Raw genomic sequence first — 15,689 nt, forward strand, 5'->3', positions numbered from 1 at the left:
GAGCCGCCCGCCCATTGGACGCTTTGCGGCGCTATGCAAATGAGGCGCTGGCAAACGCCCACGCTGCGCTGTCGCTTGGAGACGGCGGGGGGGGCTCGGCCGGGGCATCCCTGCCTGGGAGGGCACCGGCACCGGCACCCACGGGCTGCCAGCGGCTGCCTCCACCTGTCTTACTTCTAACGAGGCTCAAATTTTCTCTTTATTCGTGTCACTTCTTGTGGTTCAATGTAGCATCTCTAGCTGAGCTCGTTAACCTCAGGTCTGTTATTGTAGGCGGTAATTTAATTGGAGCTTTTAAAACACAAAAGCTCTTGCAGTGGTCCACAACGTGACCGGTTAGTGCTGTGCGTCGGAACAAAGTCCACTCGGCAGTGTGATTCCATTGCTGCATTGGTCCTGCTCGAGGTTCCAAAACGCAGTCTCCCACTTGGAGGAGCAGATGGACTAGAAATAGCTCTGCTGAAAGGACGGGTTAGTTGTTTGTCTGGTTGTTATGAGACGGATAGATTGATCGTACACTGAAACATGACTGCGTATCAGGAATGTGCCGATATAAATAAGAGATGTGGTTCTACCTGCATGGTAAAGCACTTCCAGGCGACGCTTAGATTGTGGGGAAGATAAGCTCTGTGATATGCTGCTCCATCCTGGCTCTAAGGACATTCTGGAGTTATGATTCAGCTGAAACTTGTGCAAGGACCCGGGAAGCAGTTTAGAGATAAGCCTTGCTGGCTACAGCAGGGCTCTCTGTTACTCACTGTCACGCTTACTGCATTTTTATTGGGTTGGGAGAGAAAGGCATTTCCAGGGTGTGTTACTGTTACTTCTTTACAATAGCAAAGAGGCAAAAAATACAGGAACTTTCAGAGTGATTGTCATACTGTAATTTGGGAGAAAGGAATCACTGTCCGCACCTGTCAGAAACAATTATTATACCACTGTGAAACAAAGTGCAAAGACAAACACATTATTGAGTTAAGGAACTGGCTGTTACTTGACAAAGGACTCTCTGTGCAGGAGAGGAAGAAGAGAAAGCAAAGAGGACAGTATCAGTCAGCATTCCCTCTGGAAAACAAACTGCAAGGTGAAGCCCTTCCAGGTTTTCAGAAATGTTTAAAAAGAATCCTGCCACCACCATGCTATCTGATGCCATCTGTGTGTAGAGAAAGAGCATTTTCAGCCTCCTTACAAGTAAACAGGATCACACCACAGACATCTGATTTCAGCACCAATTTCTCTTCCGATTTGAAACTGGCAGCACGATGTTAACTGTGCAGACCAAACTGGATATGGCTTACAAAGTGACACATTTGTAGAGATCTCAGGTGTGCAAATAAGGCCCTAAACAAAGGTACTGGAGATCTGTAAGAGGTATTAAAGTAAGCTCTTACTGTTCCAGAGAATTAGGGAGAGAAGGCAGCTTTGGCTAATCTTTGGCCTTAAGAATGGGTGGACCAGAAGCAAAGAAGGAAGGAGTTCGAAATAAATCACTGTGGAGAGGAATGAATGGATTATGGAGTCGCCGTGGCTGTTAGCTGTAAAATTGGATTAGATAAAGAACTTGAGTAAAGCTGTATGTCTACAACTTCCTTTTTTTTTTTTTTTTTTAAATCCTGCTTGTAACCCAAGGATAGCAGCCATGTTGTCTCTGCTGAAGTGATACAAGAATTTGCAAGTGGGAAATGCCGTGTGGAAATTTCACTTCATAGCCTAATTGCTCAATGATACAGACAAGGAGAAAACCTAATTAGTGATCCAACCTGAATAGTCCAGGTGTTAATGATTTGGTGGAGGCACCCTAAAAAAGACACTAGTATTCAGTTCAGATATAAGCAAAAGTTATGGCTTGTATCCAGTAATACACAGTGGCTAGGGATTTCTAAAGGATTTATAATCACATAGTTAGATTTTATGGAAAAAAAGGATTGTAATTTGCTGGATGATAATCCTTAAGTTTTATGAGAAGTTACTGATTCAGTCTGTAAAATGAGAGAAATGAGAAATAGTACAAAAAGTAGGGGAAGTGGTTCAGACAAAAGCTGACATGATGGGAAAAAAACCAAAGCTTCTATTAAAAATAAATGTTACAAGCAGAAGACAGGTCAGGAGATAATATTACAAGAGCAGAATGAAAAATGTTTCATAGAGCCTGGGAAAAAGGGGACCTTCACAGCAAAAGTTCTAAATGTCTGGATATTTAAACAATAACTACAGTCCCACTCCTTAGAAAATCTCAAAGTGCATGAGAGCAACAGATCATGGCTCCAACATGTTACTGAATCGGGTGTGCTAAAATGGACAGTGAAACGTGGACAAACTGAGAGCTCCTAACTGGGCTCAGATCAAGGCAGTGACTACAAAATATGCATTTCCTAGTTATATGGGAGAACAGGGCTTGCAAATTGGTTCTGTGAAATTCAAACAACACAAACTCCTGGATAAATGGTTAAATTTATAATTCACTTGCATTTCAGTGTGGATAATACTATGTAAAAAACACTATCAGCAGAAGCTCAATATGAAGATGTGGCAAACAACCTTGTAGGTGTTTGGTTTTCAATCAACAAATCATCTTAAGTTTAACAGCTGAAATTGCAATAACAGCCATATGAAGTATTAGATTTTCAGCAGAATGAAAACTAGAAATATTTTAAAAATTATCCAGATGCATCTTAGCAGTTGAAATTACTTGGAATTTGAAGCCAACTACATTGACTACATGGCAACTGTAGGAATTTGTAGGCAACTACATGTTGGTGAAACGCAATCTGGATATTTTGTGGTTACTGCCATAAAAGTAAATGGGGAGGAAAGATGACTTTGTGATGAAATTGTCTTGTATTTGATTCTGGGCCATGCTGACTACCTCAGTAAAGCACTTATCTATATTTAAGCCTTAAGGAATAAATAAGTTACTGTACATAAGTTTATGATGAAATAAATTTCTACACATGGCATTAGGGGACCTTGGATGTACTCAGCTGATCCAGGACAAGAGTAACTACAAACAACAGAGAACAAGACTCTCAGACACATTGTCCTTACAGACAATGGTCTGTAAGGACTATACATATCTAATGACAGTGCAGATTACCTGGTTAGTTTTCATGTTAGTTGTCAAACTGTAATCATAGGCTGTGGTTTTTTGATCACCAGAAAAGAACATATTGGAAAACCAGTGTTTAGAAAACAAGCATTCTGAAGCTATGCCATTTGAAAGAACAGTTGGCCAATACCCCACTCTACAAGAGCAAACTTGGAAAAAGTTTTAAAAATAAAGCAGGCTCAGATATAAGATTGTGGGGGTTCATCTGGTTTGACAATTCGAAAAAAAAAAAAAGAGGAGATTACTAAACTAAATTGACACTGGAACTTGAGAATTGACACAAGTAAATGAACTAATGTATAACACAGTGTTCCAGAGTGAAATCCAAAGGACTGCAACACTGGATTTGGGACTGATTTAGCTAATTTCCTGGTGTCAGCTCCTAGGTTTGATGTTACAGGACACACCTGGAAGCTGACATTGTGAAAACAATGCCAACAGCAAACTACCTCAATAACAAAGTCAAAAGAAAATCCTTCTACAAAAATATGCCCGAGACAGTAAGTACATCTCATGAGGCTGTTTCAGCACCCTTTCTATGAACTTAAATGAAATAATTATTTAAAATAAAAAAAAAAAGTTGGTGATATGAAAATATGATCACGTACAGGAGTAGGTTAACTCTATGTTTTTGTTTCTAGAACATAACCAAGCAATTCTGCGTATCAGCACATTCTGTGTAGATAAACTGGCTCACGTATTTCTGACAGGGCTTTGCATTGCAGTATAGATTACACAAGAAATCACAAGAAACGGAAAGGAACAGACAACCTTCTCTAAACAGCCAGCACTGGCCAAAACTTGGAAAGCTCCCTGTTCCAAACGGACGCTGCTGGCAGTCAGAGCGGGAATATGTGGCCCTGGGGCTGGCAGACACTCTGGCTAACCTACTGCAGTTGTTTAGGATGCTTATGTTTGCTCCCCAGACCTTCTAACTACATGTAGCCAGTGAATTATTTTTGGCATATGTGATTGTTCTTCTCAAGCTGACTTTCCATATGTGTTGCTTTACCGTCCTCCAGATCTTTGCTTCTCTTCTTGTCTCCTTGTATTTGTATTCCACATGCTTCCCTGTGATCCTGCACATACCTTCTGTCCTCACTTTCCTAAATCTCTGGCTGTTGTTCTGCAAGTGTCAATAACAAAAGTTTGTTAGGTCTTATGCCATTAAATAATAAAGATTGCTCTAATTACATATTTCTTTTAAAAAGACATATAAACAATTTAGGTCAACTTAAAATCTAGATATAGATATTTTTTAAAAGTGAGATATGTGTATACTATAAGATATTCTAGTCTTGAAAACTCAACAACTTACGTTTTTGTGTATGCAGCTCTGTCACACTGAAGCATGTAAAAAATTTCAATCCTAATCTTGCAAAATATATCATGTGGATGGACTCCTGAACAGCTCCAGCTTGGAGATCTTGTAACTTTTAGGTGCCTATGTTGGTTTTGGTAGCAGTTTTTACTATTAGCATATACCTAGGCATTCGGTGCTCTCAGACAACTCTAGACTGTTCAACAAAAGTGAGCTGCATGTGTAAATTACAATAAAGATGCAACTGTCCAAAATTACTCCACAGTGGAGACAAATCTGGAAACACTGGAGTATTAGTTACTGCTAATCCTGGATACCCAGAGCATTTTTATTTCCTCCACACTTGAGATTTCTAACTTGATAAACCACTGAAAAAAACTGTAAGATGTTTTCTTTTGGGTAGGTCTATTGCCCTAAATGGAAATATTTCCATTTTCTGACCAAACAGGAAAAAACCATCACTGAAATGCACCTGTGGCCACGGGGGTGACGCGCTGGGGTCTCCGACTGGGGCTGCTCAGGGAGCAGCGGCTGCACTGCAGGAGCTGGAGTCTCACCAGGGAAGGGAGGGGGGTTGGTTCCAAGTGGAGCTGGTTCATGGAGGTACAGCAAGGTAACAAATCCACGAGAAAAGGCAGGGTTGTTAAATGGGCCCACAAATGTTTTCACTAAGGATAAGGAAAAAAACCCTTTTTCTATTGGAAAATAACAAAAAGAAATATGTGTCCGTTTCCAAACTGAAAATTCTTAACCTCTTCACTGGGAAAGAAAAATCAACCTCTTTTAAAAACTTATTTCATTTAAGAGAAAACCAAATGTAGATGTATCAGCAATAACCACATAAGGAACATTCCTCTTTTTGCTGGCCTTTCTAAAGAAGCTATGTTCCTTCTTATTAAAGATAAGGCAAAAGCAACTCTAAATGAGCCAATGTAGTAATGTGCAGAAACATTTCTCTGAAATATTTCTCTGATTTAAACAAACTGCGCCTGAGTTCTGTGCTGCTATTTCACAGGTAACAAAATCGAGGTACTGATTTTCTGCACACAGCTGTTCATCAGAAAATGCTGACATTCTCATTGCTGACAATGCCAGCACAAAATTTGAAGTTGCAAAGTTGTGAGAATAGTAAACACTAGTTTCAGAAAGGTGTAAAGGATATTCATGTTCATGGTAAAACTTCTGTATCACTCTGTTTCAAAGCAGAATGTTGTACCATGATGCTGTAAACTGGATCACTTTGAAATCCAATCTAGAATTTAATTTAACTCTTACTCAGGTATAAAACAAAGGTTTAAGTAACATCTTAGTAAGTCTTGGTCTTTATAATGATCCTTTTCAGTGGAAAAAGGCCACACCAAAGAACAGCACAAACTGCCTTGCCTTGCTTAGAGAATGCAATGCAGAAGCTCTTGAGAATAATGATTTATTCAGCTTCATCAGAGAATAAAAAATATAATCAGCAAGAAATTTGAGTAAAAATCTGCAAGAACACAGATTGCATGTAATAAGAGGAGACAAATAGTAAAATAAAGTAAAAAATCTAGTGGTTTATCTTTTCCATGTATAAATATGCTTAATTATATGTTAACTTGTGTTGCAGAGTAGAAAGTTGTATCAACTCTGAGACACCAAGTCCTTACATAATGCACAAGGTGAACATTTCAAAGAGTCTGACTGATGTTTAAAAGTAATTTGAATATCAGTAAGTATCTTGTAGCAAGTTTGTGAATATTCAGGCATACCTGATTTTAACAAAATTTTTACAACATAGATGTTGTTTTGCTTTTAGTGTAATTTAATAGGTCTTTTGGGATCTGCCATGTTTGAACATCTGGGAAACATCACATGTTGTCTGTTGATCAATGAGGCAACAGGAAAGGCATGATGTGACACAGATGTTAAATATGGCAATACTCCATAGACCAACTGGATCACAAATGGGAATGATCAGACTTTGAAAAATCTGATTAAGATTCATTGACTGGATAAGATTCAGTTGGTCTTTTTCCTTAAATTTCTTAACTGTTCTTGTAACAGTATTAAAGTGGGTATTATTGTGGTCAGTGAATTATTGGAAACCGGCTTATTTGGGGCAACAAAATGACGTAACTGAAGACAAGGACTTTTACTATCAAATACTTTACAGGAAGATGAATAAAACTTGCCAGATCCCTGCTGTCTTGTCATGAAGATTAATGTGTACTACTGGATAACTCTGCCACTCCTTGTAAAACACAGAATACATAAATCAAATTTATTGTATTAGTTTAAGCCTCAGTTAATTGAGTAACTACCACTATAGTAAGAAACCTTTTTCTCCCTCATATGCAAAGAAGAAATAGTGTATATGAAATCCTTTAACTGTTACCCAGGAATGCCACCTCCTGGTTACGTACAGAAACGCCCTTTGAGAGAGAGGGGAAAATCAGCTTTGATTCCATAGTAACCAGAAAACCATTTCAATTAATTATATGTTAAAAATGCGTGAAACAGAGACATGCCTCCTGTCAGTCTTCCCATCTTGCTCGTTGAAATGTAAAGGTACTCAGATGTTTACTTTTCTAAAGAAATTGTGTAGTTAAAAATAATAAACACACCTGACATTGACAGAAACAACCTTAAAACTCTTGTATTTAAAGGTAGCAGCTGAATCAATATCATGAATAAAATTCTGACCTGACTGAAGCTGACAGGGCTTTTGCCACTGACTTCAGTGGGGCCCATACTTTCAGCCTGTATTTTTTGAAAGCTGCTCTTATAAACTGGGTTTGAATTGTCAGAAGTTTTAAAGAAAACCAGACATATTCTTCTGCAATTTAGTGGGCGCAGGATTATAAAGATGAAACTGGTCATGGAAAAAATGATGGTAAAGGTTTTCAGAGTCAGAGACCTCTCTTTCCCTATGATCAGACCAGATTAGCTGTTGCTTTTATTGCTTGGACTTCTCCACCAGTAGACCTACAGTTGTTTGGTGTTGCTAGTACAGGTAAAAGCATGTTGTACCAGAATATGTTCCTTGAAGCAATCATATTATAATGGTGTATTGGACTCCCAAATCAAAGCAAAATTCTACTCTGGCTGCTAGGATGATATACAGACAGCAGGGGAAACAAGCCAGGGAATTTCTTTCACCTGGGGAAGCAAATAAGAAGCATTTCTCCAGTGCATGAAGAAGACTATTTGGGCAGACAGCAGCTGAAAGCCCCTGCAGTCACACATTACTTTAACTCTACTGCATTTAACTTATTCCTTTTTTTTTCCCTAACTATTCCAGCTGCATGATCTCTGCAGACGTAAATTCTCAAGTCATAGCTAAAAATAATTTCAGTGAGCCCAATCGTAACTTAGATATTTCAGCAGTAAATACTCAGGTTCTTTTTGGGTCCACCTGCCATTTTCTTTCCTATGTCAAGTATAACACAGCAGTAATGGTATGCAAGCTGAGAAATCACTTAATGGAGACACCAGACTGCTTTTAATTTGCCTAATCTGCCTAATATTTTTTAATATTGTCAGAAAGGATTCAGTGGAACAGCCTGTATTGGAAGAGATTAAAAAATAGTGAATGCTATTGTATATTAATAATGGATGTTATCTGACTTGTTTGATAAAAGTTTTCCTTACAATTAAAAACTTTCTATCTGAATACAGAAGATAAAGGAGAGAAATTATGAATTTTATTATTTTTCCTTTTTAAAGTTATGTTAATTGTAATCAATTTTGATAGATTGCAGATATGTGGTTCTTCTGCAATAAATAAAAATAGCATGAAGTTTTATCACTCTTCTTTTCTTACTCCCTTCTTTGGAGGAAGAAAATAAAAGACATGGATTAAACTGAGATTAATCTATAGCTCTGCTCTTCCTACAGTGCCATACTTGCTTGTTTTTCTGATGGGTCATCTCGAAACTATGACCCAGGCACTGATACATGGAAAGCAAGTACCCACTTACTCAATCCATCTGAACAACTGTCCACAGAGTTTGTTATTTCTCTCAGCTGCTATCTGAGAAATTTGTAAGAAGCCATTTATAATTTTGACATGTATACTAAATTTTGACATATATACTAGGTAATGGAAAGCACATTTGTGAGTCCTGCTTTTTTTTTTCCCCTCCAACTTTGACTTATAACATTACAGGGCTTCCAAGATTCTGAAAGTATTATGCTTTTCCTTTAATGAAGGTGATTATGATCAAGGTGCCACAGAGACAAGTGTGTGTTGGGTGACTTTGTGGGGTTTCCCAAGAGGGAGGAGGGGTTGAGCAGACAAGTGCTCAAGGGAAAGAGAGAAGAATGTTCCAATATGAAACGGTTCCAACAATTTAATATTAGTGATACTATCTTCTATCTGTAGATGGCAGTAATCTTCCACTGCCTGCTTCAGGAAGAAAGGGGGAACAGTGGTGGTGATGAAATCCTAAAATTAAAACCACTGTGCAAAACAGATGTGGGGAAGAGAAGTCATAAGGTATAGGAAGGTATATCCCTTATTGTATTGCCTTCATGTGATGAGAAAATGCACTGTGCCATTTAGAACCTATAAATTTCTGTATCAAAGGATTTTGATGACAAATTCCAGAATATTGTGGTTTGAAATTTATCTATGATTAAAACTCTCCGCTGGCATTCTGGACTTCTCGTACGCACCTGAGATACTTTTCATTAGTTTAAATATGTTTATTCAAATAATATCAAAGCCCTCTGGGTACTTGGCTACCTCCTTCATCAGTTGTTCAGCAGGTCCGTATTACCTGTTTCATTTTTAGCTGTTTTTCTCTTGACACTTGCATTAGTTTTCACTGTCATTCAAATAAAATGCAGTAAACAGTGTGTAAGGCCATCCAGGTATACTTCATTGAGGAGTGTGAGGTGAAGCCCACTGAAATCAAAGAGACTACTTATATCAGTTTCAGCAGGCTTATAATCTTACCTCCCATGACAGAGACTCTTCAAAGTACAACACAAAGTCTAACCTTCCCTTTTTGTCACTATTTTCAGCTGTGGTTTGTTTTTATCATAACAGTTCTGCCTATAGAATTTTAAAATATGATATTTCCATGAAGATCAGACTATAAAAACTACATTTTTGAAGTTCTATTTTAAGCATCACATAGATCTAGTCTAACATCAGATTTTAAATGGTATCTAGACACACACATGCAAATGAAGTGCTTAACAGGATTTCAAACACCATCTAAATTGCATTTTAAAATTTGCTTCTGAAGATTATAAATATCAAGGAGACTTTGAGTATTGTTGGGAGAAAGATGCCTACGATGCATGTATATGCAAAGTGGACACAGAGAAGTACCTAAGCGAGTTATTTCTTAATACCAATTGTTTTCAGTAGAAAGTATATCACTGCAAAGAGCACAAAATACAAAACTATTCATCTGCTTCTAAGGCAGCCTGGTTCAGTTTAAACTGTATGAGCATTCATTACCTTAGAGTGACTCTGAGTTGAGACATTCCTCAGCAAATCATGAGGAACTATTTGTCTCGGGTCCTTCCATTTAACATTGAGCCATTTCATTCCTTGCTGCTGAAAGATGTTTTGCAATATCAGCACACCTAATCTGCAGCCACTGTTGTGTCACTGCACTCGAGCAGAGGCTTGTCACTGGTATGACCAGTGGCAATTTTGACAACCTCTAGTGCAGAAAGCCACTATAAATTACTGTGCATTGCTTAAGTCCTTTTTGGAAAGCTTAACTGGGAGTTTTATCCTTCTGCACAGGAATATATCACAACCAATATGTTCTGGAACAAAAAGGACATAAACTCTTTATCCCAACAGTAGGCTTTCCAGTAGGTAAAATAAAACCATCTACCTGGCATCACTGTCTTTAGAGCTTGAATCCTACATTTTCTCCTCTGGATTTTGTCACTTCTTTCTTGCAATGCCAAATGGCTTTTTCTCTTACTGACCATGCTCTTGAGTTCTTTGAAAAGGAGCAGCAGTTTCTCTAACAAACCAGTCCACGTTGCTTAATGTGCAGTTCTAAAAATGGATTTGTTTTTTAATGAGTGAATGGTTAATCTTTATATTCCATTGTCAGAAAAATAATCCATTAATCTGTTCCCAGAATGAAGTACAGTTTCATAATATGCACTCTCACCCAAAAAAAAAAGGATGGGAAAGGGCAGCTAAGGAAGGGTGTATGGTCTTATTGCCTATTTATTTACAGATGTGCATGTGTCTGTATCCAGACATGCCTCTTCCCTCAAACCACTGGCAGGGCACAGTACACAAAATTAATTTTTTTAACCTGCTTATATTGCTCTCCCTCCAAAAAAGACTATTGTGAGGTATTAAATAAAACCTAGGTTTAATATGTCCACTCATGCTCTAAATGCAGACAGTAAGATCCCTTCTTTGGGAGTTACTTTTGGCCACTTCACAAAAATGTCAGCATTAAAATTTTGCAAAAAACCCATTTAGTAAGCCCTTGGCTCAGTTTGCTTTAGATACACTTACAAGATTGTTTGCAGCATGAACTCAGAGTGTGCAGGACTCTGCCTAACTCTCCCATAGCTTCCAGTCACGCTGCCTGACTTGCACTGTTACTGTCTATCCTTCCTCCCTTCTGCTTCTTCCCATTCTCATTCTTTTGCTCCCTCTCTTCATCTTTCTAATTCATTCCACATGCCCTTGAATATGTACCATGTAAGCTGCTGTTTTGCATTCAACATTTGTTTATCCTGGGACTTATCACAGTATCTGAGAATCTCATAACTTTCACAGATTTTTATCCTCCTGAAGCCTTTGTGAAACAAGGAAGTGTATGTCAATTTACAGGTGGGGAGTGGTCACACTGGAGATTAAGTGAGGTGCTCAGAGCCCTGCTTAGCCGTGGGAGCTGTATTCAAGTATTTCTTGGCTCCTGATCTCCTGTATAGATTGAACATTCCTGTCGAACTACATCTCCTGCAGTGCACCACAGTCTCTTTTCACAGTGAGGACAGGCCATCACTCCAGCATTTTTGTCCTCTGGGAGATATGGATTGGCTGGGGAGCCTCTTTTTACATTAGAACAAGGACAAGAGACACAAGTTCAGAAATTTCAGGAAACCCCATTGTGACTTTCCAAAATCAAAATTTATGGATGGGTAGAAGAGGGAATGTGTGTGGGAATGGGTTCAAGTGTCTGACCTACATTTCCATTCCCCCAAAAGAAACCAAAGAATCCTAAGGAAAAAAAAAAAGAAAAAAAATAATAAAATTCATGCAAAGCAGATACTTTACTCATAAACAGTTAATGATCTAAACATGTTGGCTTCTGAGGAAAATTCTATAATGGCCCTAGTTGTATCATTGGCTGGAAAAAAAAGCACATAACTAAGATTTCATTACAATTAATCTTTTTCTTCTCATTTCTGAATATCTGCTGTAGATTTAGCCATCATGAGTTTTCTGCAATAAAATTCACCTACCTGTACGTCAACACAGTCTCTTAAAGTCGGTTCCAAATTAACTTTTTTTAAGTTGTCAAAACATAGGACTGTGTATCCATGTTTTACGACTCAAGGGGTAGATTCCAAAGCAGTGAAAGGAAGGCTCTTATACATAAGGACTGAGCCTGGCAACATGTGAAATTTGGGTGCCAGATTATTAAGTATTCTGATTTAGCCACGATGTGAAACTCCACAGTGAGCTCCACAAATAGCTTTGCTGATACTGAGGTAGTGACCTCTGAGGCTTTCATGTGACTGTGCTGCCAATGGGTTGTCTGGTCCACTGGGGCGCCACTTTCCTTTGATTTATCTTTGAGTCTGAGGAATTTTTTTTTTCAGAGTAGTAAGAAAATCCTATTTCAAATTCATTATTAGAGCTATCTATGCTGTCTGGCCCCAGTGGATAAATCCTAGTAACCAGATCTTTATTTTCCATGGACATATGTACTGACTTTAAACAAGTCCAATGCAGATAGATGTCTTGTTTTCTTTATTAATTAAGGGAGATGGGGAAGGGAAGAGAAAGGGGTATATATAATAGCTCACTTACCTGAGAAAAGCTGTGCAGCTGGGTGTGATCTGTTGTATACAGCAGAAAATATGCATCTAATTAATCGGATTCTCTTGAAACCTTTAAAAAATTGGTTTATAGTAAGTGTTATCAGACAAACATGGTGATAAATATTTCAGCTATTTCTATACTTTCCTGCAGGCCAAACAGTCATCATAAATTAATTTAAAAATTAAAAATAAAGAAAAGAAATTAAATGTCTGTGTAAAGCTGCTTTGGTAGTGAGCCTGTATCTCCTGTTCTCACGACTCAAACTGCTGTGCCTAGTGAAAATGTTTCAAAACTGACATAGAAAGAGTCTGCATTCTGCTGCAAGCATAACTTCCACTGAACTGTGTAAAAACAAGGCAAGATACAATGTCAACACAAAGAAGAAAAGGTTAAATTACAGTCCTTGTACATTTGATGGGTATTGCATAAGAAAGCCTTTTTCAGTAAATCAGTTTAGTGCTATTTTTTGTTCAGTATTAAAAACATTGCATCAAAATCAAAAGTTTCTAAGTGTATCTCAAAACAGTGAAAGTAACATCTCTACAGGCTACAATAGATATCTTAAATCTCATCAGAAATTTGTCCAGGGGACTTGATCTGTCTGCTGAAGTTTTGCACAAATTGGCTCTATTGCCTCTACGCCCAACTACCTAAACTCACCTACATAACTAGAGATATATCTTAGTCTCTACTCCATGTTTTATGCAAGAGAGACAGTTAGGGGAGTAGTGTCATCACCTTCACAGCAATTACTGAATAGTCAGATGCTGTGCAAGGAGCACGAGCACAGTCCAGCTAGTTTCAAGAAGTACGTTTAATGCTAAGTACTGACAAATATAAACAGCATCAGCTGATCATACTCTGAATATAACACAGGATTTTCCTCACAAACTTCCCGAAAAATTACCTTTTGCACAGAGGAAGTCTGCAATGCAGTTGATGTGCAAAGGCTGTGGGTCTGCCACACGGGGCTGGGCTTGAGACAATGTCGGTTACTTTCATGACTGGATTTTTCCTTATATTTTTACTCTCTGAGCAATTCTCTTTCTCAATATCATTGTTATTCTATTTTTTGCTTCATATTATCAGATACATAAATACGTGGAAGCATTTTACTGGAGTTCCAAAGCTTCCTGAGAAGTGACTGACCTTTATAACTCTTGGAGTACGTGCAGTTAATTGAAAAGTTCTCCTATGTATTTTCTCTAAACAATGGAGAAAACACATATGCTAAACAGAACCTCATCCAGGTATATGTGTAAATTTGAGAGAAGAATGCAAGAGAGTTATTTATAAAAGGATGAAAATATTAACTATTACTTAGTGCCAAATATATTCGTGGTTCTTATCTGTTCTTACAAGCAGCACTCTATTCATATATGGAAGAAGCAATTTGAAGCCACGGCAGCTGAGCTACGGTAATTTTGATATAATGGCAAGGAAAAGATGCCAACAAAGTACCTTTTATGTGTGTGTTAAACTTAGCTTTGCTTGACAGTGTGCCCACTGCAAAACATACACAATACCTATAGGAATGATAAACAGAGCCTTCTCCAAAGAAGATTTTATTCCCTTCTCTTGTAACTTAGTTAATAATTTAGTGCATAATTTAATCTGTCAATTCCTTATCTGTAAAAGGGATGCATCAGGACTTCGGTGAGTCTTGTCCAGGCACATTTCAGTGTCTTTTGAGAGGAGATATCCTGCTAAGTGTGTTGTGCCACACCTACTATACCAAAGCCCCAGTCAAGACTGGGGCCTCAAAGTGTAACTGCAGTAACCAATATAATATGAAACATTAATTTTCTTCTGGTAGCTGCAGGCATTAAGACTTTAAACAAGGAATTAAAAATACTACTGTTTGACACAGAAAAAGTATGGAGAGTTCTGGATATGCTTTAAAATACCTCAGTAATGCATCTGTCTTTAAGTCTTGTAAGCCAACACCGTCTTATTAACTTTTAATATATGAAAAATACTCACTATAGGAAATGCAATGTTACTAATGAGGTAAAGATCTTCCCCCTCACTGTTATTTCCTGTCCATCTCCGTGGTAAGTAACCATGTATCTTTGGATATGGACATGTACAAGATAAGTGGAATAGCTACTTACCCATCTCCAGTCCCAGTGGACCTTGATTAGCTGGTAAAAAGGCAGAGGCCACATCAAACCAAGGCTCTACAGAACAAACCCGAAGAACTGCATTAAGATTCTGCCCTTGTAGTGCCAGCTAGTGAGATTTTCACACGTGGGGAATACTGAATAGGACTTTCTAAAGCTAAAAGATCTTGCAAATCACAGTTTTGACCCATCACCTACTAGTTCCCAGTAAGATAATACAAAGAAAACTGCAATAAAAACATAGAGAAATAGCCCCTATTCCAGAAAATATCTCAGACTTTTAACTCACAGCAATGTTCCCCTTGTTAAAAAAGCAAAGGAAATGTATTTGCTTGTTAAACACTGCATTCAAAAAAAGAAAATTTTTCCTTACTGAGGATTGCACACAGCTTTCAGGTACTTTTCTGCAAGCCAAATACAGACAGACTTTTTTTCTAATATAAAATGCAACCCTTCTGCAGTCTAATCAAAAGTTAGACTGCCAGATCCCAAATGATACCAAAAAAAAAGGTCACATTAAATTTCTAAGGGTCATTATTAAAAGCATGTGGAATATTCCCTCCAGTAACTTTGGAATTTAATTACACACTGTCTGGACACTCAGAGTATTCCTCATAGGCAAGGAACAAAACATGTTGATGTTAGAGGCCACACAGAAAGCACTCTCTTGCTTCCCTCTGCCCATCCTCTTGTCCCTGGCCCTCCCTACCACTCTGGCCCTCCCCTAAAGACAATAAGCATAAGAAATAGCATGATCAAGAAGGACTGCTTGAAAGTACTGTTAAAGACAGATTTTCTCAAGAGTAAGAAAAAAAAATCAAGAAAAACTGGCTTGAGTGACTGGTCAAAATTTAAACCAAATCCAGCCCAAAGCAGCAAACCATGCAGAGCAGCCCAGGCTCAGAATTAAAGCCAGTTCATGTGAATTTCAGGTCAAGCAATGGCTAATAGCAGCTCCACAGGGATTAGAAGCACTGCCTGCTACTAAACTGAGCAACCCGAAATGTAAACTCACTCATCCATTGAAGTCATGTTGAACATTTACTGGAGCGTGACTTAAATCAATACAGAGAATTTCAGATAAACTGGTGAAAATTTGTTCAGCAAATTTATGCA

The 15,689-nt window shown here is 38.1% G+C and overlaps 1 protein-coding gene across 1 annotated transcript in view; it reads right to left on the reverse strand.

Moving 5' to 3' along the window:
• Nucleotides 1-14,614, reverse strand: part of SH3GL3 (SH3 domain containing GRB2 like 3, endophilin A3) — a 61,612-nt gene extending 46,998 nt beyond the window's left edge. The window contains exons 1-2 of the mRNA XM_027644376.1: nucleotides 14,565-14,614; nucleotides 12,439-12,519 (exon numbers count right to left, since the gene is read on the reverse strand). The gene's annotated coding sequence lies outside the window, so the exon portion shown is untranslated. The remainder of the gene's footprint in view (nucleotides 1-12,438; nucleotides 12,520-14,564) is intronic.
• Nucleotides 14,615-15,689: the final 1,075 nt, after the last annotated feature.

Source organism: Corapipo altera, unplaced genomic scaffold, assembly GCF_003945725.1.
Source record: "Corapipo altera isolate COAL_440 unplaced genomic scaffold, ASM394572v1 50, whole genome shotgun sequence".
Classification (NCBI taxonomy): Eukaryota; Metazoa; Chordata; class Aves; order Passeriformes; family Pipridae; genus Corapipo; species Corapipo altera.